A 25,712-nucleotide genomic window follows, 5' to 3' on the forward strand; every position below is an offset into this window, starting at 1 on the left:
TGGGGAAGAAACCGGAGAAAACCCAGGGTCAAGCTGCGGCCGCCAGTAAGGTGAGATCCAAATCCAAAAAGGGGAAAGAGCTTGCGCTGCCGGCACCAAAGTGTGGCCCGACAAATCAGACTGCGCCACCACCGCCTGGGATCAGCTGGTAGAACTCTGTGATGAAGAAAGTGGTGGTTTAGGCTTTGGTTGATGCTAAACTTCTTCAGTCAAAGCTTGAACTCGAGTGGAGGCCTGCTTTTGGCAATGCGTGGCAGTTTGAGGAGCATCCAAAGGAGACTGTCATGCTTGTACCCTTTGTCGAGAGAGGACTGGCTGTGCCCACTCTGATTTCTTCAGAGGTATTCTCAAGTAGTACAAGCTTCAGTTAGTTCACTTGAACCCCAATGGCGTGCTTCATATGTCTATCTTCGTACACTTGTGTGAGGTATACCTGGGTGTCTCTCCCAGTCTTGAGCTTTTTAGGAAGTTGTTTCGCTGTAAGCCACATCCTAGTGGGATTAGGATGGAAGTTTTTGGAGTTTCCTGGTTTCAGCTTAGGAATTCGGGTGCTTATCTTGACTACGTTTTGCCTGACTCGCATGGTGGCTGGAAGAAGAGATGGTTCTATATTGGGAACCATGATCCTATTTTGCCAGTAGTCACTGGACATGCTCCAATGCATGTGGTGAATTGGGTGAGCGAGCCTGAGGACACTCCTGAGATTTCCAATCTGCTGTCTCAAATTGCTGAGTTGAAGTCGTTGGGCTTGACTGGCATTAATGTGGCTGCCAATTTTCTCAAGCAGAGGGTTCAACCTTTGCAGCAGCGGACTCACTCAGGCTCGGAGTATTCGGGTTTTGATAACCCGTTGCATATGTCTCCTGATGACATATTTGATGATGATGTGGAAGCGTTGCTGGCGAAGTTCTTCAGGAACTATCGGGGGTACCGGTTATCCCAGGAGCACTTCGTCAATTTGACAGTTGGTATAGGCCGAAAGAGGTATGTTCTTTTGCTTGACTTGTATTTTTTGAGATGTTGGGATATCTTCGAGTAACAATTTATTTGCAGTCCCGGGTTCTTTTTGGCTATCTGTCACAGTTTGAGGGGGAGGAGATAGTCGTGGCTTACTCTGAAGATGAGCCTTGTCCTCCTGCGAAAAAACGACGAGTAGTTTCGAAAGAGGGCTGCTGTGCAGTCTGTTTCGACGTCAAGTTTGACCCCTGAAGGGTTGTAGAGTACCAAGATACGTAGTCGTTGTTCTTGGTAATTTTTGTATAGTTGTCTGGAGTCTTTGATGATCTTTGTTGATTGGGAAGGCTGTCGGCTCTGCTCCTAGCATCGACGAGGCTACTTCTGCTGAGGTAGTTGCCATTGCCAAGGATGCTGTGGTCAGTGTCGCGGCTTTTGAGGAGTTGCCGGTGGGGGTGCCGCTTGTAGACTCAGGAGCAGCCCTGGCACCGTCAGCTACCGAGTTGCCAGTCCTTGAGAATGCTGTCGTTGGTGCATCTTCTGTGGTGATAGATGTCGCGAAGTCACCGATGATTGCTGCCGGCGCTTTGTTGTCTGATGTTATTGCTAGTGGTGAGTTTTTCTAACTATTTTTGGTAGTCTGAAGCTTTCGTAGTCTTATCCTTGATTTTTTTGTAGGCCTTGTCGAGAATATCGTGCCTCCTACTGACCCTATGGTGACGAGTACTCATCCGACTGTTACTGAAAGGAAACGTGTTTGGTTGCCGCTGCGGTCATCTCGGTGAGTTTTGGATAAGTCTTCCTTTGTATCGTGTTTTTGAGCTTCCGAAGGACATGTGATGACTTCGTGTTTTGATCCAAGGATGCGAAGGATACTATCCCTGTGGACATAGGAGTGGATTCTGGTCCTTCGACTACACTCTCTGGTCCCTTGGTTGATTTGACGATGGATGATGCGCCCGAGGTTGATACAAACCGTTTTGGTGCCACTATCTCCATGCTTCAAGAAGTTATCCGTTCAGCGGAGAGCCCTGCGGTCCCTTCGAGTTCTGGGGGTGTGCCGTCTTCAATGCCTTTTGGTGGTACCCTGGCTTTAGTTGATGTGACTAAAGCGGATGAGGCTGGTGCACCGGGTATGTAGCCGGAGTACAGGTTCTTTTTGAAGTTGGTGTATTGTGTCTTGTAATGACTAGTGTGTGTATTTTTTTCAGGTGCTGTCTTGGGTGGAGCTCGAGAGCCTCAGATTGTTAAAAATACTGAAGGTCCAGTGCTCGAGCTGCCGTCAGAGTCAGAGTTTCGGAGAGCTATCCAGAGATTTCAGGTGTGTTATCTTTTTTGACTAACGGTTTTTTGCCGAAAACTTGACGACTTGCTTTTGGTTGCAGGATCTTTATGACAAAGCTCAGAGGAATGCTCAGGCCCTCCAAGAGCGGAATGATTTTGTGCAACGATTGGTGCAACTGGAGCAAGAGTGCTTCCATCTCACCAAGTCCTTGAAGGTTCATGAGGAGGCTGCGAAGTCTTTTGTCATGGAGGGGAGGGACCATGAAGTGTCGCAAGAGAAGTTGGAGAATCACTATAAGTCCTTGAACAAGAAGTATTAAGGTGAGTACTCTTGATTTTTGAGTATTTTTGACTATAGTCGAGGGTTCTGATCTGTTCCTTTGTTGCAGAGCTCAAGTGAAAAGAGGCTGTTGCGAGTAGCCAGCTTCTTGACTGGAGGAATGCTCATGACCGAGTAGCTGATGAGGTTGACCGTCTCCGGGCATCACAAGCTGAAGCTCAGGCTGTATGTGAGCATCAGAGGGATAGAAAAAAATTAGAATGGAGTTATGCTTGCTATGGCCATGGTGGCCTGTAGAGATCATGGCAGGACCATAGTAAGGCTTCGAGGTGAGCTCCAAGAGTTACTAATGCTGCGCAGAATGTGGTAAATACCATTGCTCCTCTTGAGGATGATGCTGAGCCTCGTTCACTAGTCGAGCGGCTAAAGATTGCTCCGGGTAAGGTTGCTGGCCTCTTCAAGGCTGTTTGTAAACAAGTTCTTGTGGTGGTCAAGTCATATTACCCAAGGGTAGATTTGAAAGTGGCTGGTGATGGTGTTGCTCGTAACTGTACAGAGGATGCTTATGCGCAATATCTCGAGGAGGCTGAGCCAATTGGTTTGAAGATGTCCGAGTTTGTGTCTTTGGAAGAGCCTTAGGCTTGTATAGTCTTCAAGTTGTAATTTGCTGAGTATTTTGTTTACACGAAACAATCTCTGAATTTTGTTCGAAGTCCAATGAATGATTGTCTTTGTCAATCTTTGTTGTTGGTGGGAGCAAGTCTGGGTGCCAGCCGAGTAGTCGTGCGGTCATCAATTATTGCTGTTTGCTGTTTTGGAAATAGTGTCCCTTTACTTTCTGAGAGAGGTGCACAGGTGTACTATACTCTTTTGTCTGTTGTGGTGTGATTTCCTTCACGTGAATGGCGTCAGAGAGCATCTTGCTGACTCGTCAGTGCTTTTAAAGCTCGTTGTCACAAGTGAATAGTAACTCCCGAGTGGGTAGTGGTTGTGGTGTTTGGCTATAAATAAATTGCCGTGGAGGTCGATCAAGGTCAGGCTTGAGTAGCGATGGATTGCTTTCGGTTGCTGTTATTTGATTGTAGAAAACCTCAAAGAGTACTCCGGTGCTAGAAGATTCGTCGTAGATTAGAGCCACCTTCCCTTCACAGACTCTAGCACTCGTAGGGATAGCCGCGATGCTAGAAGAATCCTCGTAGGAGGTGTAGTCGCGCGCCTCATGTTGCAACTCGTGATCCAGCTAAGTCTGTGCTGGAACTCGCGAGTGATGGGTGATGAGTGCTGCGGTCTTTATCCGCAGGGCCGGTCCTAAGATTTGGGAGGCCCGGGGCGAAAGTAAAATTTGGGGCCTTTTAATATAAATATTATACAAATATTATAAAATATTACCAATACATAATTAAATGTATCTAAAAGCAATATTCATATCAAATTATTTATACGTATTACCTTAAAAGTTTCTTCTAACATTCCTCGATGCAAAGTCACTTATGATAGAGTTTATGTCAATCTCATCCAATAATTTCTTCTCGATGCATAATGTTGCCAAACCATTTAACCTCTCCTGAGTCATTGTTGACCTCAAATAGTTCTCAATAACTTCAACTTTGAAAAGCTTCTTTCAGTCGATGCGATAGTCACAGGCACAGTAAATAAGAGTCGGTAAGCAATGGAGACATTAGGATAACAATCCACATCTCTGACATGCTCAAAAATATCCATAGCAGACATTACGTCATCTGGCAAAGTGAATTTCATAATTTTCAATTTAGAAATAAGATAATATACCTCAACATCAGATGAACCATCAAAAGAAAAGGTTTCTGCAAATTTAATGCAACATTCTTCAAGTTCATTATCATTTAATGACTTCAAAGTGCTTGAGCTCATCAAAAATCCAAATATATCTTTAAACATCATGAGTTCTTCAAATCTGTTCTTCAAAGAATCGATTGCCATATCAACCAAAACAAAAAAATATTCAACTTCAAAAGCCTTCTCAGCTTCAAGAATTTCTTCTTGGCAATTACTTTCATCAAATTGTTTCTTCCTCGTAGCACGACGTTTTTCAGGAAATGATGCCTCCACACCCATGTCTGTTGCAATACCTTTGGCGATGATCAGACTAGAAGAAAACCCCTCATTTCTGTAATTCTCAAAGTATTGCATTATACCTTGTATTTGCTTCAAAGTAGAGTCAATGCATATGGCTGGTGATTGCAACTTCTTGCTCACTTTATTTACAGCAAATAAAATATCATGCCAGATAACCATACCAATTAGAAACTCAAAGCTGCCAAGTGCATCAAATAAATTTTTTGCATCACTTCTATCCTTAGGTTCAACGTCAGAATCATGATGTAACTCAGACAAAGTAGATCTTAACTCAGTAGCTTGATATCTTATTGCTGTAACACTTTTGATTCGACTCTCCCAACGAGTATTGGATAATGATTTCACAGTTAGACTAGGAACATGTTTAAGCAAAACATTCCATCTTTTCGTAGAACCAGCAAATAACACATATATGCGTTGAACAATTCCAAAAAATGAAACAACTTTCCCACTAGATTTTGCCATATCACAAAGAGTAAGATTTAGACTATGGCACGCACATGGCATATACAATGCTCTTGGATTGATATCAAGTAACCATGTTTTTACCCCTTTGTATTTTCCTTTCATATTAGAACCATTGTCATATCCTTGACCCCTTATGTCACTAATATTTATGTCACTAATATTTAGGCTAAAGGACTCCATAGATTCAAGCAATACATTCAAAAGCCCCATACCAGATGTGTCATCCACCTTCAAGAACCCCAAAAAGTACTCCTCAATTTTTATCTTGCCATCAGACAAATTAACACATTGAACTAATAAAGTCATTTGTTCTTGATGACTGACATCAGGGGTACAATCTAGGATAACAGAGAAATACTTAGCCTCTGTAACAACCTTTATGATATAACTTGTGATATCAGAAGCCAAAAGAGAGATCAACTCATTCTGAATTTTGTGACTAAGATAATGATAATGAATTTCTTTGTTCTGAATATGTCTAAGGTGGTCTTGCATTACCAAGTCAAATTCTGCAATCATCTCAACACAAGCTAAGAAATTACGATTACTATCATTATAAAGCTGCTCACTGCTTCCTCTGAAAGCCAAATTGCGTTTACCAAGAAATTTCACAATGGCTATTATTCTTAACAAAACTTGCCTCAACCGTTCTTTCTCCTTTGTGATTTGCTGCTGCAATTCTTTGTCAATTGTTTCCTTTTTCCGCAGTCTAGCTCTTAATTCATTCCAACTATTCATGTTACTAATATGCTCAACACTATTTTCATGTTCTTTAAGCTTCTCACTGATATGCTTCCAATTTCTTAACCCATCACCTGCTAAGGAACTAGGACTCTTGCTAGTGCTAGACTTGAAGATCTTACAGCAGAAACAAAAAACTTTGTCAACATGCTTTGAATAAACTAATCATTTTCTATCATGTACCTCTCCATTGCTTAATTTTTTAGAATAATGAGCATATGAAAAATGTCTTGAGGCAGCATCTAGAGGAAATTTGATATTTTCTTCTCTTATAGGCCCTTTCTCGACTAATATATCTCTTGGTTTATTATCAAGATTATCCCAATTTCTTGGATCATAAATATCTGAAGTGTAAATTGGTTCCTCATCAACATTAGCAAACTGTGCATGTGCACCTGATGCATTTACTGTGGTCTGAGAGCCACTTACATTGTTATCATCGACGTTGATGTTAACATTTTCTTCCTGATTCCCATTAGTTGGTTCATCCGCAACAACTATTGCCAACTCATCTGGGTTTGTCGAGGCGCCCGTATTACTCTTAGAGCCATGATAACTCTTGCAAAATTTATCCATAGCTCCTCTCTGTGATTCTATCAACTCATCCACATGTCTTTTCTTTTTCCTTTTCTCGCAGCCTGATTCATATTTTCTAGACGACATGATATCCCAATTCCCACAGTGCTGAAATTATTATAAATATACAATAGTTATAAATCAGTTGAGATTAAAATAACTTGTGAATTAATAATTAATGATATGGAGAATTGGGGAATTGGTAATTGAGCAGCGTACCTGTGTGCTGACGCAGTCGAACAGGAACAACACGCGCACGACGGCACGAGTCACGACGAGGATCGCGCGTGCATGCGCTGGGAGCGCGGGCGCAGGCGCGCAACACGCGTGCGGTGGCGTCCCTGGCCAGCGCTGCGGTAGTGCGGCGTGCCGCGTGCGGCGGCGGCGCTGCGGTACCAGGAGGCTCTAATTGCGTGCGATCTGCTGCGTGCAGCGTATGCTAATTACGTCGCCCGGCCGGCCCAAAGGCCAAAACACTCGAGTACCTCCTGCAGTCCCGTACCAGACACCTGGGCAGGCCTACACCTGGGGTGGGGCCCCTGGGATTTGGGGGCCCAGGGCAGCCGCCTCCCTGCCCCCCCAAGGGCTGGCCCTGTTTATCCGGCTCTCTTATTAGAGGTGGAGGTATGGCATGCAGTGTGGGATGGCTCGCTGAAGGTAGCAAAGGAGCAGTCTTGGTCTTCTTGTCCTTTATGCTGCGCTCGGGATTCATCGTTGCCGTTGTCGAGGTAGTGATGGTGAAGGAGTACCTGGTGTTGCTTTAGAGGTGGACCTGGATTTGGCTGCGTTTTGCGCAGCTTCCTAGCGTGCAGGCCCTTTCTTTTGATGCTGCTTACACTTTTGTTGTTTTAGTAGTCACCAGGCTTGTGTATCCTTGTGATATAGCAAAAGTTTGAGGCTTATGTGCAGACTGCCAGTAGGCAGTTGCTTATAGTCTTTGCTGTGTTACTGTATTGCATTTGTAGTACCCTTACTCTCGTTATGAGTAGTCACGTGTAACTTCAAAATTTATCTTGTTAGAAGCAATCTTGAGTAAAAAACTGCTTTGTCTTTTGAAGTTTTGGAACTCGTACTGAGGCTTCGGTGCTTGAACTGGTTTTGATAGTCAAGTAGAGCATCAGTAGTCGGAGTCGGGCTGTAGGCTCCGAGTAGCTGACAATAAATGTTTGTTTGAGAGACTTGGGGCAAAGGCCCGAGTACAATGTTTGCTATGGGTAGTAGCGACAGAGGTGTTCTATATTCCAGGAATTTGGTATTTGTTCGCCTGTGAGTTCTTATAGTCTGTATGATCCGGGTCCTGTGACCTTGGATATGATGTAGGGACCTTCCCATGGCGAGTTGAGTTTGTGCAACCCTGATGTGTCCTGGATTCGTTTGAGGACCATGTTGCGTAAGTTAAAGGATCGCTCTTTGCCTACGATTGTTCGTGAAGATGCGTGGTTACCACAGATCCCTTTGTGTGTTTCTTCCAAGATTTCTTGGCCATCTTCTCGGGTGACGCATTTCATGAGGACTCCTGATGATGCACTTTTTATGTAGAGCTTGTCTCTAACTAGAACGTAATTTTTCCTCATCAAGAAATTTGCTCGGCTTGATTTTTGTCAGACGGTAACTTGTGGTCCTTGATGTAGTCGATGAAGGGTAACCTCCAGTCGACCTCTATTATCATGATTTCCCGATTAGTTTCTATAGTCTTGACCACTAGTGGTGTGATTTGTTCTGGTATGGACACTTTATGTAGTTCGTGTACAAAAATTCCTACTAGAACTTTTGCACGAGTTGAGCCCATTTTTGATAATATGTCAGCGGCTACGTTGTTGTCGCGGACAACATGATGAAATTCCAAGCCTGAGAACTTATTTTCTAGTTTACGGACTTCTTTGTAGTAGGCGTCCATGTTTTCATTGTTTCAATCCTATTCGTCATTGACTTGGTTAATCACGACTAGCGAGTTGCCATATACTAGTAGTTGTTTGATTCCGAGGGAGATTGCGAGACGACGACCGTGTAGCAGTGCTTTGTACTCGGCTTCATTGATTGAGACTTCCAAAAGATTTGGAGTACGTATTTGAGTTGGTCTCCTTTTGGAGAAATTAAGAGTACTCTTGCGCCGGCTCCTTTGAGCTTGAGTTAACCGTCGAAGTACATAACCTAGTGCTCCGGCCTCTTGACAGGTGTTGGTACTTGGTTTTCTGTCCATTCAGCCATGAAGTCGACCAAAGCCTGAGATTTGATAGCTGTTCTTGGTTTAAAGTCTAAAGATAGAGCTCCGAGCTCTACTGCCCATTTGGAAATTCTACCCGTGGCATCTCTGTTGTGAAGGATTTCGCCGAGTGGGAAGTCGGTGATGGCTGAAATGCTGTATTCTTGAAAATAATGTCGCAGCTTCCGTGAGGTGAGCAGAATTGCGTAGAGCAGCTTTTGTATTGGCGGGTACTGAGTTTTGGAGTTTGAGAGCACTTCGCTAACAAAGTAAATGGGTCTCTGAACTTTATAAACATGGCCTGGTTCAGACCATTCGACTACTACTGCGGTGCTGATGACGTGAGTAGTAGCCGCTATGTATAGGAGCAAGTCCTTGTTTGGGGATGGAGCGGTGAGGACTGGTGGTTTTGACAGAAAGTCTTTGAGTTGTGTCAATGCTTTGTCTACCTCTTCTGTCCATTTAAACTTGTCCTGTCGTTTTAGAAGCTTGAAGAAAGGTAGTCCTCGTTCTCCAAGTCTCGAGATGAATCGATTAAGGGCTGCCATGCAGCCCGTGAGTTTCTGTACATCGTTGATGCTAGCTGGTGGTTGCATATTTGTGATGGCAGATATTTTCTCTGGGTTGGCCTCAATGCTGCGATGGCTAATGATGAACCCGAGTAGTTTGCTGGAAGGAACACCAAAAACGCATTTGGTAGGGTTAAGTTTCCAGTGAAAAGCTCGCAGGCTTGAGAAGGTTTCCTCCAAATCGATGATGAGGTTCTCCTGGTTTCTTGTTTTGATGAATACGTCGTCCACGTAAGCTTCTATGTTGCGGTGCAATTGTTTCTCGAAGCACATCTGTATAGCGCGCTGGTATATTGCGCCAGCATTTTTTAATCCAAATGATATTGTTTTGTAGCAAAAAGCCCCAAATGGAATGATGAAGGCTGTTTTGGCTTGATTTTCTTCTTTGAAGCTTATCTGGTGGTAACCTGAGTAACAGTCGAGAAAGCATAGTAAATCGCACCCGGCAGTAGAGTCGACTACCTGGTCGATCCTGAGTAGTCCAAAAGGGTCCTTTGGACAATGTTTGTTGAGATCCATGTAATCGACGCACATTCTCCATTCGTTGTTTTTCTTGCGAACGAGTACCGGGTTGGCTTGCCAATTAGGGTGAAAAACTTCTTTGATGAACCCTGCTATGAGTAGTTTGGCTAGCTCTTTTTTGATTGCTTCTCGTCCGTCTTGGGTGAACCTCTGGAGGCGCTGTCGTTTTGGGGTAGCTCTGGGATTAACATTTAGATAATGCTCAATCAGTTCGTTGGGCACACCAGGCATGTCGGCTGGCTTTTAGGCGAAGATATCGTGGTTAGCCCAAAGAAAAAAGGATGAGCGTGGTTTCCTATTTAGGATCTAGCCCTGTCCCAATCAGAGCTGTCTTAGAAGGGTCGCCAGTTTGGGGATCAACTGTTTTGAAGCCTGTCTCATTTGTTGGCTTTACTTTTGCTGGACCCAACTTGTTTTCTGGGATTTCAAGTTCTGTTGGATGAATTTTCTTTGAAGCTGAAAAAACTTGTTGCATGGGGCTGGGTCCTTGAGAAGTTGCTGCAATTTCCATGGCTTCGATATCGCATTCTTAAGATCACCTTAGGTCTCCTCGTAGTGTTAATTCTCCCTTGGGTCCTGGCATCTTGAGTACCAAGTAGACGTAATGTGGTATAGCCATGAATTTAGCCAGAGCTGGTTCCCCGAGTATGGCATGGTAAGAGGTCTCGAAGTCGGCGACTTCAAATCTGATGTACTCGGTTCGGTAATTTTCCTTGGTGCCGAAAGTTACTGGTAGGACGACTTGTCCTAGCGGTATGGCTGCGTTTCCTGGTACAATCCCGTAAAAGGGGGAGTCTGTTGGAGTGAGCATGTCTGTGATGTCAAAACACATCTTTCTTAGTGTTTTGGCGAAAACGACGTTGAGTCCGCTTCCGCCATCGATGAGTACTTTTCTTAGTCTTGATCCTGCAACAACAGGGTTGAGTACTAGGGGAAATCGGCCTGGTTCTGAGAAGTTTGCCCATTGGTCCCTTCTGCTGAAGGTAATGGGTACCTCATACCATTTTAGCGGTGTTGGATCTGTTGGTTCGATGGCCATAATCTCTCTGATTACCAATTTGCTGGATCACTTGGATGCGGAACCTGGGATTCCGCCAAAAATTACGTTGACTGTTTTGGAGGCGGTCTGGAAGTCTCCTTCTCCTCCTTCATCCTTATGGACTTTATTTTTGCCCTTATCCTTTTTCTGGTTGTACTCTTCGGGAGGTGGTGGTGCGGGTAAAACTTGCATTACTTGGCGCATGCTGTAGCAGTCTATTGCTGAGTGTTTGCTATTTGGGTACCATGGGCATTGTTTTTTGGGTAGTTCGGTGAAGCTTGGTCCGTCGTCGTGTTTGCAGGATCCCTTCTTTCCTGAGTTGGTCATGGAAGCAACGGTGTTGTCAGGTTTGCGTTTGCAATTTTGGTTACTCGAATAGTTATTTTGAGTATCGTTGTTTCGGTTCCTGTCCTACTCGTGACTGTTATTCTCGCGCCCACGGTTGCGATGGAAGCCGAATCGCTCGCATTCTTTATCTTCTTCATCTGCCCATTGTTGCACCATGATTTTGAGGTCTTTGACAATGACTGGTCGTCGTCTGCCAAAGTCCTGGTATGTTCGATGATCATAGAGGCCATTTTGAAAGCACTCGATAACGTCTATTTCTGAAATGTCCTATAGTGGCCTTTTTTTTCGAAGAATCGCCGTAGGTAGTCGCGTAGTGTTTCGCCTTCCTTTTGTTTTACTTCACTTAGGTCGATCTTGTTGCCTGGTCTAGTCATGGAGCCCGCGTAGTTGTTGGTGAAGGCTTTTGTCAGATCTTCCCAAGAGTCAATTGTTCTAGGTTTGAGTGATTCAAGCCATGTTAGGGGCAGGGGTTCCATGCATATGGGAAAATGGATGACTTTTGTGTCATTATTGCCTTCAGTTGCTTGGACTGCCAACGAGTAGATCGGAGCCGTTGAATTGGGTCTTGCTTGCTATCATACTTGGTGATTCCTGTTGGGTTGAATTTTTCGGGTAGTCTTGTTCTCATTACTCGTGTTGTGAAGGTGGGAAAATGGTTGTAGTTATCGACTTCATGTTCGCGGCGACTACTGATTATTTCCCGTAGATCGCTGAAATTTGATACTTCATGATTTTTCCTGATATGACGAGGACTTTTTGCAGAATTAGTACAGCTGGCCTCTCCAACGTCCTTATGTCATACTGGGGCTTCGCGTTTGTTCAGTCCTTGGCTATGTTGCCTTGGTTGGTTGACTACTTCGTTGTTGTTTCTTTGTGCTTCGTGGAAGCTATTGTTGACTGCGGCACCCCTATTGCCCTCTCGATGGGCCGAGTTGCGAGGAACAGATGGGATTGGTGATTCTTTATCGAGTAGCTTGTAAGCTTATTGTGCGAGTTGTGCAATTAGTCCGTTGCCTCGCTGCGCAAGTTGAGCTGTTATTTCGTTGTCTCTGCCTTGAGGTATGAGAGTTGATATAAGGTTGATTGAGGCAATTGCTACGTGTGGGGTGTTGTGCTCTTGAGCTTGTACTGCGTCAAATGCTCTTTCAAGGTTTGTGATGGGAATGTTTGTGGCTAGCAATTGTCGATGTTCAGCCCGAGTAATGTTTTGTATCCTTCTTTGGTTTCTTTGATCGGAAGTTTCGTCCTGCGGAGCTGTGGCGGAACCGCCCAACTTAAGCTGGTTTAAGTGCGCCTAATCGCTGTCGAAACAGCAATTATCCGAAACGCACCTAAAACAGCATAAGTCCGGTAGTCCGTCGAGTGTCCCTAGGACTCCTCGAAGGATCCACGATGTGTCTCATAGCCATACATCAGGATAAAATCCGCGATGGGATAACATCAACAAATATTACATTTTTAAAGACATAACAAAGGTACGATATATTACAACCATAGTTTGAAACAACTTAATCATGCAGGTCAGCGTGGTTCTTAAGAATTTTAAAAAAATAAACATTTAAGTTTTATTCTAGAGTATCATGAGACTCATAAGATACCCTAGGTCTTCGGGGCTTCCTCTTCGGTGGGTCCCTGCTGGCTTTCTGAAAACAACAACAAGGGATCCCCTAAGTACGAAGTACTCAGCAAGTCTTACCCGACTAACCAATATAATAGTTTTTCTTTGGAATGCATGTCAGCCTTTGGGTGTGCTTGGTTGACACAATTTTGCCGAAAAAGCTTACTATAAGTGAGGCCTTAGTTTTATCTTTTATTTGAGTTAAGTCATTACCTAACCATTCTAGATGATAACAGAAGTAAAACAATCATAGCTGTTAAGTCATACAGTACTTGGCAACAGGAGATTTTATATCACATGAGTTTATACTACGAAGCTTAACAGCGATCAAGTGCATTCATAACCGAGAATTGCGGCGATCCGGATCTAATTACATCCTGCAGGAGAGTACCCCGATCACCAGCAATATACGACTGTTCCGGTCGTATCTCACAACCTCTCGATTAGCAAAGTCAATGATTAGGAATACAACTACCCGGACCCAGGGATGCACCCCCACATGGGACCCCACGTCTGGCCTGATCTCCATGTGAGTTTCAGGCTACACCCCTGCCAATCTCCAGCACGTCAAATGCGGGTACGAAGCATTCCTGATCATAGAATTTACTAATCTACTGGGCTTTACTGGTCCCATACCCAGTAAGTGATCAGATGTTATCACTTGATCAATGGTTAAGACACGAATCGGTCCTTAACCAGATTAATCTAACAGACAGAACTATATCTCTAGCTTCTGTCTCTTTCCATACTCCAAACTGTCCTTCATAAGCAACATGTATGACTTAAGAGTTTTCCTTAAGGTTGGTAAACCAATTACGTAAGCAAGTAAGCAATTCTAGACTTGGTAGTTTCTAGGATTTGAACAAGTGGCAAAGATGTCCTTAAATCAAGGCATGATCATACACAAGAATAGGTTTCATTCAACTCCTAGACTTAGTGCATACATATATCAAATAACTGATAATTGGACACATGAAATAATAACTCCAAAATAGATAGGTATAAATGCACCGGGGCTTGCCTGGGATCAACAAGGTTAGTTCTTCGAAAAACTTGTTTATTGAAAGAGGCACTCCACACTTCGCGAACGCTGTCCATCTCCAGTTGAATTCCATGAATTCCCACTCCAGGAGTTGTGACGTCTACGATTCAGCATATGCAAGAGTTAGAGATGCAAACTTTTGAATACAAGACTATACAACTTTCCTTCATGATAAAGTTGCAAGCCAACAAGGACTATACAATTTATCATGATAAAGTTGCAAGCCAACACACAAAAACCCTAAAGATTAGCCCACCAATTTTTATTTCCTTTACTAATCCTACCTTAGACTTTTTCTTTTATTTTTAAAAGCATTATAATTATTTTCTAATCTCAAAACTTAATTCCTATGAATTAATAATGATTTGTGAATAATAAATCATTTTTCAAGTTTTATACATTTAATAAAGTTTAAGCATTTATTTAAATACCTTTACACAAAAAGGCATTAAATAAATACCTAAATTTTTTTATTATTTTTCCTAGGGTTTAGGAATTTTAATGCATAAAGGAAAATAAAAAAATCCTAATAAAATTGGTTTCACTAATTTTGGACACTTCTAGAATTTCCTGGAATTTAAATGGTGAAAACCCTATTTAATCTATTTATCTAATAAAAGAAAACCTAAAGTTTAAATAAAACCCCCGGCCCAAAACTTTTCTCACCCGACTTGCTTCTACCCACTATCACTTCCACCTATGGCCCATCTGGTTTCCTATTCTCCTTCTTTTCTTTCTTGACAAGTGGGGCCCACGGCCGAAATCTCCCCTTGGGCCGAAAAGTGGCCCGTCAACTTAACCTTCCATGCGTGGGCCTCCTTGCGGCATCTCCTTTTTGGGCCGGCTCCTCCTCCTCTCCTTTTTCTCAATCTTCGGCCGGCCCACATTCTCCTTTTCTTTTTCCACTCGACCGGCCTGCGGATCCGGCCCATGGCCGTTCTTTTACTCACCGGCCCCCTTTCCCTTTTCCATTCCACCCGGGCCGCACAACTCACTTTCCTTTTAAACCAACAGACGGCCCACTAGCTCTCCCTTCTTCTTTTAGGCCGCGCGGGCTAACTGGGCTGTCGCCTCCTCTTGGCCCAAGACGGCGCTGGCCCTCTTTTCTTTTTCTTCTACTCCCGCCTGGGCCTCATGGCCCATTTCCTTTCCAAACCAGCAAACGGCCCACCGGCCTTCCCCTTTTCTTCTTTTACTTGCGCAGGTCAGCTGGGCCGTCGTCTCTCTCTCGGCCCAAAACGGCGGCTGGCCTGCTCTTCTTTCTCTTAAAACGCCGCGCGGGCCAGCTGGGCTGCGTCTTCCCTCGGCCCATGTCGCACGGCTGGCCTGCTTTCTTTCCCCCCTTTCTTCTTACAACTCCCTGGCGCATCTTCTTCCTCCCTGCGCCTAACAGGGGCGCGCGGGACCGACGGGGACTCGCCGGCCGGCGGCTCACCGGCGACGGGGTCGGGCCGGGGAGGAACCCCCAGGCCGCGACACACCCGTGGGCGGCGGCGGCGCTCCGGGAGGTGGCCGGAGGTGGCCCCTCCACGGCAGCGGCGGCTTGACCGGCTGGCGGCCATGGCGGCGCACGTAGGCGGCGCAAGCAGCTCTCTAGACTCCCCCAACAGCTCCCACACCTTCGCAGGACGCCCCTAAGCCCGTTAATTGAGAAGAACATTCGGTTCAGGAGCTCACCTTGGGGAATTGGGTGACGGCGGCCGGCGGATCGGTATGGCGGCGATTCGGAGCTTCGACGGCAGGGAGCTGAGATGAGGTGGGGTGTGGTGTGTCGGCGAGATGTTGGGCGGACCCTTGGGCGGTGGAATTGCGAGAAGAGGTGGCGACGTTGGTGAACTGGCCGGCGGCGGCACTGATTTGCGCAAGCCGGTTTCCTGGTGATGTAGAGCGGCGGGTGACGGATAAGCGCGGGAAGCAACGTCATGATCTTCCATCGTGCATGCGTGCCACCTCAACAGCTTGAACGGTTGCGTGAGCGCGGACGTGGCCGTGTGCTGGCCGGCGCTTCGAAATGCCGGCGGCGGCACGGCTCTTCTGTCGCCTCTGTTATGCTGTTCTGCTTTTTTTTTTATCTCTTCCAAATCTACAGGTTTAAGTCTCAAAAATCGGCAAATCTGAACCCAATCGCTCGAACATCCTTTAATCAATCTTGTAGAGTAATCGAAGAACTTCAATTGATAGATGGGCCTTTACTCGAGATGAGCACCCTAACACCGAGTTTTTGGAGCTCCAAGTTCGGCCTGAACCTCCTGTAACTGAACCTTGTCGATTTAGTTTCGACAGTCTGCAAATGTGGTTATTTACCCTTCTTTAGCACAAATTTCAGTAGTCCAATTGTATTCCATATAGGACAACTACTCCCTATTTGTGTTATACAACTAATAAGGATTCCATTTTGCACCAGAAACTATATAACCTTTGCACTGGATTTTTCTGAAATTCGCTCCAAACATCGCTAGTTAACACTGTTTTCAGACTTAGATTTTATGCAGCTTCGAGAGTTGGCCGAAATAACTAGAGTGCTGACTTTGAGTTTTGATTTAAATTTGATTCTTTTGATATCTCTGAGCAAAAACACCTTATTAAACATGTCCAAGGATCATACTTCACCGCTGTCTAGTTGCCTTTGCTCACTTACTTGAGAAATTGGGCAGAATTCGGTTTCAAACATAGATACTCGTCATGTTTTCCAGACTTAGACTTAATTCGGCAAGGAGCTCGAAATCCGCTCAATTGCTGACTTTTGGCTCCAATTTGAATTCAAACCTTCCACTTTCTCTGGACAACAACTATTCATTTACCTTCTACATAGTCCATATTACACTAATGTCCAAAAACATCTGCTCACTTTTAAGGAAATCTCTCCAGAAATTGGTTCTAAAGTCATGTACTGAATATGTTTTCCAGACTTAACCAAAAATTCAGCGAAGCTGCCGATTGTGACAAAGTGCCAACTTTAGGCTTCCATTTGAAATAGTTCTCTTTGCTAGTCCTGATCAACAACACCCAAACTTTGGAGTCCAAAGCTCATACTTCAACATGGTATAGTTGTCCTGATTTACTTATTTGAGAAATTTGTCAGAACTCAATTTCCAAAATGGACTCTGAGCTGTTTTTCTGATTTCTTGTTTTCGGACGGTGAATAGTAAACGTTGCTTTTCATTTCCTTCTCTGATTCCTTTTGAGCGTTTAGGATCAAATATTACTCCAAATTTTTGACCCTTAAGTTCTAATCATCTTTATACTTCCACTCTATATTTTCGCCGAATTTTTCTGAATTTCAAATTCAAAATTCAAATTTCGGCCGAATTTGACCCGAATTTGATTTTCGGTCAATTCCTTTTTCTTTTCTTCTCGAATTGCTTTCGATTCTTCAAAGTCACCGTGATGACTAAAAATGGCGGGTGTTACAGCCCCTCCCCCTTAACAGAATCTCGTCCCGAGATTCCCGGGGTTAAATCCTCGGTTTTGAGAATGGAAAGGAAACTGCCTCAGACATCATATTTTCTCTTGTCTGTATAAGGAAAGTGAGGTGGTGGCTTTTGTTCATCTGACACTGACGGTTTCAAATAACTTAAAATATTTAGACTCTAGGTCTTCAGTCTGTTCCCAAGTAGCTTCATCTGGAGCATGATTCTTTCATTTGCACCTTATACAATCTGATACTCTTATTTCGAGTATGGATGGTCTTCCGATTCAGAACTTTCTTACGGACTAATATATTTCGGAGCAAATTTTCCTTTGACTCCAAATTGGTGTACTCCTTTCATCGGGGATACTCCGAAATGTACAAAGTCTCAAAATAAAATTCCAAGGATCCTCTTCTTTTATCCGAATAACTTTTCTGTCATGACTAAGTTATTTCAAGGTTCGTACAATTCTTCTGAACTTTTTCCTCAACTTTAATTGATTAGATCTGGTTCCAAAGGTACTCTTTCTCTTGATTTTGACTGAATTAAAAGCAAACATTCTTTCCATTTCTGCTAGAGGCAACCATTCATCCCATTTCTTCGAGAAGGTTAGAGCACAGGCTCGAAGCATATCTTTTTCTGTCTAACCAAGCATCCTTTGCTCTTGACAAGGGTAGTTCCCATTGTCTCATGCATTTATTCCTAGAATCCAAAGACGAATTGAGAACCTCAATTAAAGACACTTGTCTCGGGTATTCCATGTAATGATATTATCCGGGATATATAAAGTTCCATATAGGCTGGCATACGGTAAACGATCTTGACAGGAATGAAATGAGCCGACTTAGTGAGTCAAGCTAGGATAATTCATATGAAATCATACCCCCTTGAGGTAGTAGGAAATCCTACCGTAAAATCCAGGGAAATATCTTCCTACTTCCATTCAGAAATGGTTAAGGGTTGCAATAAGTCGATCGATTTCTGATATATAGCTTTTACCTTTTGACACGTATCATATTCAGATATATACTTGGCTATTTCCCTTTTCATTCTTGTCCACCAAAATCATTGCTTCCTGTATTAATGCATTTTAATACTGCTCGGGTGCAAGTTTCATCTAAAATCTCCTTTCTCAAGCCCATCTTCTTAAGTACTATTATTCAGCTCTTCATCCTGATAAAGTAAATAATATCACTTTAGCTTACTTATTTCCGAAGTATTCTCATTCCTTTGTCCCTCTTCTGAGTTTGTTCTATCTTTTTCCTCAAGGTATCTTATAAGATAAGGTTATGCAGGGTTCATTAGTTTTGTTCAGATGATACAATCTCTAGTTTATAGTCTTGAATTAGTTTCAGCCATCTTATGCCTCATATTAAGATCTGACTTCGATAGCATCCAGCCATTTTAAGAAAACTTCTTACTTCATGAATAGTTATTGGCGACTTATGTCCTTGACCCTTTTTTTCCAGGATCCACTTTAATTCCTTTCTCGGACCAAACATGCCTAATGAACGGAACCTTCTTTAGCCAAAACTCACACTTACTAAACTTGACATATAGTCGATGCTCCGGAATCTATCCAATTCAATGTGCAAATGCTCCACATACTTTCCTTTATTCTTGTTCGTCAAAACCTTTGCTTAAAGCTTGACACATTTTACTATTCTCAAGATTCCATGTAAACTCAACCTTTTAGAAACTCGTCATTATTTATATAATGCTCACGTCCCTTCCTTCTAGTTAAGGAACTTCTTTCGGATAGACTTTTGACCCGATCAGCTTTCTCATCCATATTTTCCCCTTTCTTTTGAAAATGGAGATCTCCGGCGAAACCAGTCCTTCCATAGTTATATTATAATATGGCTGTAGAATTGCAAAGATAGTGGTGCTTTAACCTTTCCAGTACTTATGGGTTTGTCGAACATGAAGCACTATCTGAGTTCTGGATAACCGATGGCTGCTAGGATAATTGTCATTGGGGCCTGTAAGTAGATCTAGCAGATTCTTAGTAGACGACCTTCAGCTCCTGAGGAATATTTCCGGATGCTTCAAAAGAAATGTCCTATTATTTCAAGGGGTTTGTCCAAGCTCTCATCTTCTCTGGGGTTACTATGTTCATGGCAGAGCTATGATCTGTAAAAGTACTTGGGAGCAATTCCTTTTCTCAGACTTAGGGTTCATATGTTCGGGAGCATATTGTGCCAGATGGTCAACTGTACTTAGATACTTCTGAACACCCTTGTGTCTCTGCTAAACCTTTTAGAAGTTGTTCCAGCTGCACTCTTATAATCCTTTTTAGCAGAAAGTAGGTACAATAATTGTCTCGAAATCTTCTCAAGCTATCTTCTTTCTGACGAATTGCCTAACCAGATAGCTGGTCTATCATGTGCCTGCGGGACCTTGGAGTTAATGTCTTGCAAACTCAATTTCTTTTTTTGAGTTTCCGTACATCGAAGAATCACACATGTGTTTATATATAATGTTTGGATTTACGTGTAATTCTGCAACAATTTGTCTCATGTTCATACAGTGATTAGGGCTAACATGTGCAGGAAAATGCCACTCTTAGTAGCTTTAACAAGCATGAGTAGACTGCGTTATCTTCTTCCAAATCTGCTCCTGAAAACTCCTGGCATTCTTTTGAACATCAAGGATATGAAGTATCTGGTCTGGAAAAATTCTTCTCGATGAAGATTATAATGCTTACTCCGTTGCAGAACACAGGATCTGCTAGCTTTTTCCCTGTTAGTGTCTCTGCCAGCAATACTCCAAAACTGTACACATCTCCTCAGAGCTTTACATTCTGACATGAAACTCCCATCGGTGCCTTATATGTTTGTATCAAAAACCTTCACAGCTAACAACTCGGTTTACCTGGATTAGCTTTCCTCCATATACTGAACCATAGCTTCTTTTCCAAATCAAAGACTCCGTGGAATTCTCAGTGACCTGAACTCAATCCTTGTAGAAAACTTTACCGAAGCTCTTACTAGAAGAAACCAACGGTAATTGCATTATGAAGAACTTTCTCTATTGAAGTACGAGGCATCATGATAATATGAATAGTGCCATGAAACCAACGATGGGGATACATATTTTAACCCAAAAACTTTTAATCTTGTTGTATGCAACGAAACAACATCGCATGCGGGTATATGCGGCTCAAACATTCCGCCGCAAAGACCCTGATTGCCATCGAGTGCAATAGCTGTAATCTTTTTGAACCACCCGGCACTCTTCCCATGAGATGACTGCGGGGCGAATTTAACGGACTGAGAGCTTGTAGATCACATAGAGCAACTGGGATAGTATCTATCCAATTGTTGTGTGAAAGGTTAAGAATAGTGTCTCCCCCAAAAGTTGGTGGTTTTGATACTGCTTTAATTCCCAAACAACCACGTTAATTCCCTGTACTTTGAATGTCCCTGTTTAGCAGTCTAGCCTACTTCGCTCTTAAATTCATAAGACTAGCAATAACATTAACCCGGGTAAGAATTTATGGTGGCTCTACATCACAAGTTCTGACCCGGATTAAAATGTGTCCACTTGGGTCCGACATTTTGGGGTCACAAAAATCCATCAGATCGGAACTTATTAAACTTCCTCTGGTTCCTTTAACCTCATTATTCCCTGCATTTCACAACCTTGGATATGTTTCTTTTAAACAACCCCCTCAACATTGTCCTTAGCTAAACAGTTGATCGGACTTCCTACGACTCCTTCCAAATTTTCTTCCATTTTCACACTAAGACTGTCCAGGTTCTCGTAAGCATGCAGATCTACCTCTTAAGATGCCAATTCAATCATACTCATATGGTTACCCACAATATCCTCCTTTCCTTTCACTGCTACCGGGCGAGTAGATGTTGTCTTCCTGAAGATAGGATAGTCACCTAATTTTTTGCGCCAGCAAGTCGAGCCTGCATCTTCTGTATTATGAATTGGAGAGAAAAAGATTTCATCTTGTTGTTTTGATTTCTTAACTTCCAATCGGTTTACCTTGACTTTCATGGTTTTCTGATATATCTCCGAGGCATCAAAATCAATGGATTCCTGAGCTCTCGTCAAGTGGCCTCATATTCATCCAATTTCTTTAACCGTTTTTCTTCATAACTTTTCCTATATTACGATCTCGTGCAAGAGCTGCCTTCTTATTTATATCGAAATCATATGGAATATCTTTTTCCCTCATCTTTGAACCTTCATTCCTTTCTCTCTAATAATATTACTGGAACAGGCATGTTGATGAAGAGTATATATTGAAGTCTTTTAATCTCATAAAGCGACTGTAATAACGTCTTGCTCTTTTTGAGAAAAAGCCTTCAAACCTTTATACCATGCTTCCAGTACTATGGTCCTAATTTCTGATCCCCTAACTCTTGTCAGACTGGATCCAATTTATTCCTTATTCTTCTCACACCAGTCAGTCTAAGTTGTTCTAATTGCTTATTCAAATAAGATTTGGTGTTCATCTGTCTGTCTTGATCTTCTCTTCTGCAGTTCTCTGTTGCATCGACCCCCTTACTACATCTAGCTTCTATTACACGGAACGGGTTTAGGTCTAACGGCACTCTCCAAACCCAAAAGTTTTGAAACATGCAATGCAAACATGATGCAACGATTCCTACGTACTTTCAGACTCATATACACACTCGTAGAAAAATTGGTGGCATCGTAATCTCTCCATAAATAATAGACTACCGAATACTAGCGACACTCAGCAAACAGTTAGCATCTGCAAAACAAACAACCAGTTAACACTACTGCCACCTGTGACTCATGTTTTCTTTATTTTAAAATAGAGTCTCAGTTTTTAAACGGTAATATCTGTTGATTATCCCAACCTACGGCTCTGATACCAGCTGTGGCGGAACCGCCCAACTTAAGCTGGTTTAAGTGCGCCTAATCGCTGTCGAAACAACAATTATCCGAAACGCACCTAAAACAGCATAAGTCCGGTAGTCCGTCGAGTGTCCCTAGGACTCCTCGAAGGATCCACGATGTGTCTCATAGCCATACATCAAGATAAAATCCGCGATGGGATAACATCAACAAATATTACATTTTTAAAGACATAACAAAGGTACGATATATTACAACCATAGTTTGAAACAACTTAATCATGCAGGTCAGCGTGGTTCTTAAGAATTTTAAAAAAATAAACATTTAAGTTTTATTCTAGAGTATCATGAGACTCATAAGATACCCTAGGTCTTCGGGGCTTCCTCTTCGGTGGGTCCCTGCTGGCTTTCTGAAAACAACAACAAGGGATCCCCTAAGTACGAAGTACTCAGCAAGTCTTACCCGACTAACCAATATAATAGTTTTTCTTTGGAATGCATGTCAGCCTTTGGGTGTGCTTGGTTGACACAATTTTGCCGAAAAAGCTTACTATAAGTGAGGCCTTAGTTTTATCTTTTATTTGAGTTAAGTCATTACCTAACCATTCTAGATGATAACAGAAGTAAAACAATCATAGCTGTTAAGTCATACAGTACTTGGCAACAGGAGATTTTATATCACATGAGTTTATACTACGAAGCTTAACAGCGATCAAGTGCATTCATAACCGAGAATTGCGGCGATCCGGATCTAATTACATCCTGCAGGAGAGTACCCCGATCACCAGCAATATACGACTGTTCCGGTCGTATCTCACAACCTCTCGATTAGCAAAGTCAATGATTAGGAATACAACTACCCGGACCCAGGGATGCACCCCCACATGGGACCCCACGTCTGGCCTGATCTCCATGTGAGTTTCAGGCTACACCCCTGCCAATCTCCAGCACGTCAAATGCGGGTACGAAGCATTCCTGATCATAGAATTTACTAATCTACTGGGCTTTACTGGTCCCATACCCAGTAAGTGATCAGATGTTATCACTTGATCAATGGTTAAGACACGAATCGGTCCTTAACCAGATTAATCTAACAGACAGAACTATATCTCTAGCTTCTGTCTCTTTCCATACTCCAAACTGTCCTTCATAAGCAACATGTATGACTTAAGAGTTTTCCTTAAGGTTGGTAAACCAATTACGTAAGCAAGTAAGCAATTCTAGACTTGGTAGTTTCTAGGATTTGAACAAGTGGCAAAGATGTTCTTAAATCAAGGCATGATCATACACAAGAATAGGTTTCATTCAACTCCTAGACTTAGTGCATACATATATCAAATAACTGATAATTGGACACATGAAATAATAACTCCAAAATAGATAGGTATAAATGCACCGGGGCTTGCCTGGGATCAACAAGGTTAGTTCTTCGAAAAACTTGTTTATTGAAAGAGGCACTCCACACTTCGCGAACGCTGTCCATCTCCAGTTGAATTCCATGAATTCCCACTCCAGGAGTTGTGACGTCTACGATTCAGCATATGCAAGAGTTAGAGATGCAAACTTTTGAATACAAGACTATACAACTTTCCTTCATGATAAAGTTGCAAGCCAACAAGGACTATACAATTTATCATGATAAAGTTGCAAGCCAACACACAAAAACCCTAAAGATTAGCCCACCAATTTTTATTTCCTTTACTAATCCTACCTTAGACTTTTTCTTTTATTTTTAAAAGCATTATAATTATTTTCTAATCTCAAAACTTAATTCCTATGAATTAATAATGATTTGTGAATAATAAAGCATTTTTCAAGTTTTATACATTTAATAAAGTTTAAGCATTTATTTAAATACCTTTACACAAAAAGGCATTAAATAAATACCTAAATTTTTTTATTATTTTTCCTAGGGTTTAGGAATTTTAATGCATAAAGGAAAATAAAAAAATCCTAATAAAATTGGTTTCACTAATTTTGGACACTTCTAGAATTTCCTGGAATTTAAATGGTGAAAACCCTATTTAATCTATTTATCTAATAAAAGAAAACCTAAAGTTTAAATAAAACCCCCGGCCCAAAACTTTTCTCACCCGACTTGCTTCTACCCACTATCACTTCCACCTATGGCCCATCTGGTTTCCTATTCTCCTTCTTTTCTTTCTTGACAAGTGGGGCCCACGGCCGAAATCTCCCCTTGGGCCGAAAAGTGGCCCGTCAACTTAACCTTCCATGCGTGGGCCTCCTTGCGGCATCTCCTTTTTGGGCCGGCTCCTCCTCCTCTCCTTTTTCTCAATCTTCGGCCGGCCCACATTCTCCTTTTCTTTTTCCACTCGACCGGCCTGCGGATCCGGCCCATGGCCGTTCTTTTACTCACCGGCCCCCTTTCCCTTTTCTATTCCACCCGGGCCGCACAACTCACTTTCCCTTTAAACCAACAGACGGCCCACTAGCTCTCCCTTCTTCTTTTAGGCCGCGCGGGCTAACTGGGCTGTCGCCTCCTCTTGGCCCAAGACGGCGCTGGCCCTCTTTTCTTTTTCTTCTACTCCCGCCTGGGCCTCATGGCCCATTTCCTTTCCAAACCAGCAAACGGCCCATCGCTAGTTAACACTGTTTTCAGACTTAGATTTTATGCAGCTTCGAGAGTTGGCCGAAATAACTAGAGTGCTGACTTTGAGCTTTGATTTAAATTTGATTCTTTTGATATCTCTGAGCAACAACACCTTATTAAACATGTCCAAGGATCATACTTCACCGCTGTCTAGTTGCCTTTTCTCACTTACTTGAGAAATTGGGCAGAATTCGGTTTCAAACATAGATACTCGTCATGTTTTCCAGACTTAGACTTAATTCGGCAAGGAGCTCGAAATCCGCTCAATTGCTGACTTTTGGCTCCAATTTGAATTCAAACCTTACACTTTCTCTGGACAACAACTATTCATTTACCTTCTACATAGTCCATATTACACTAATGTCCAAAAACATCTGCTCACTTTTAAGGAAATCTCTCCAGAAATTGGTTCTAAAGTCATGTACTGAATATGTTTTCCAGACTTAACCAAAAATTCAGCGAAGCTGCCGATTGTGACAAAGTGCCAACTTTAGGCTTCCATTTGAAATAGTTCTCTTTGCTAGTCCTGATCAACAACACACAAACTTTGGATTCCAAAGCTCATACTTCAACATGGTATAGTTGTCCTGATTTACTTATTTGAGAAATTTGTCAGAACTCAATTTCCAAAATGGACTCTGAGCTGTTTTTCTGATTTCTTGTTTTCGGACGGTGAATAGTAAACGTTGCTTTTCATTTCCTTCTCTGATTCCTTTTGAGTGTTTAGGATCAAATATTACTCCAAATTTTTGACCCTTAAGTTCTAATCATCTTTATACTTCCACTCTATATTTTCGCCGAATTTTTCTGAATTTCAAATTCAAAATTCAAATTTCGGCCGAATTTGACCCGAATTTGATTTTCGGTCAATTCCTTTTTCTTTTCTTCTCGAATTGCTTTCGATTCTTCAAAGTCACTGTGATGACTAAAAATGGCGGGTGTTACAGGAGCGTTAGCCGATGACTCATCCTCTGAAATGTTATCGAGTTGCACTAACCATTGAGGGGTTCTCTGTTGGCTAGTGCCCACGTTATTATTTTGAGTGATGACAAAGATTTCTCTGTCTGGGTAGTAGCTTTCGGAGCTTGATG

At 42.6% G+C, this 25,712-nt stretch overlaps 2 long non-coding RNA genes across 2 annotated transcripts; both read right to left on the reverse strand.

Annotated features, from left to right (window-relative positions):
• Positions 1-12,534: 12,534 nt before the first annotated feature.
• On the reverse strand, positions 12,535-15,693 carry LOC140222068 (uncharacterized). Its single transcript, XR_011897654.1, has 3 exons — positions 15,437-15,693; positions 13,739-13,859; positions 12,535-12,742 (listed from the first exon to the last, which is right to left on the reverse strand). It is a non-coding gene; the product is annotated as an uncharacterized lncRNA (long non-coding RNA).
• Positions 15,694-22,212: 6,519 nt separating this feature from the next.
• On the reverse strand, positions 22,213-23,680 carry LOC140221999 (uncharacterized). The gene is made up of 2 exons (XR_011897499.1): positions 23,417-23,680; positions 22,213-22,420 (listed from the first exon to the last, which is right to left on the reverse strand). It is a non-coding gene; the product is annotated as an uncharacterized lncRNA (long non-coding RNA).
• Between the last annotated feature and the right edge of the window lie 2,032 nt (positions 23,681-25,712).

The sequence above is a fragment of the Setaria viridis genome, chromosome 2, assembly GCF_005286985.2.
Source record: "Setaria viridis chromosome 2, Setaria_viridis_v4.0, whole genome shotgun sequence".
NCBI lineage: Eukaryota > Viridiplantae > Streptophyta > Magnoliopsida > Poales > Poaceae > Setaria > Setaria viridis.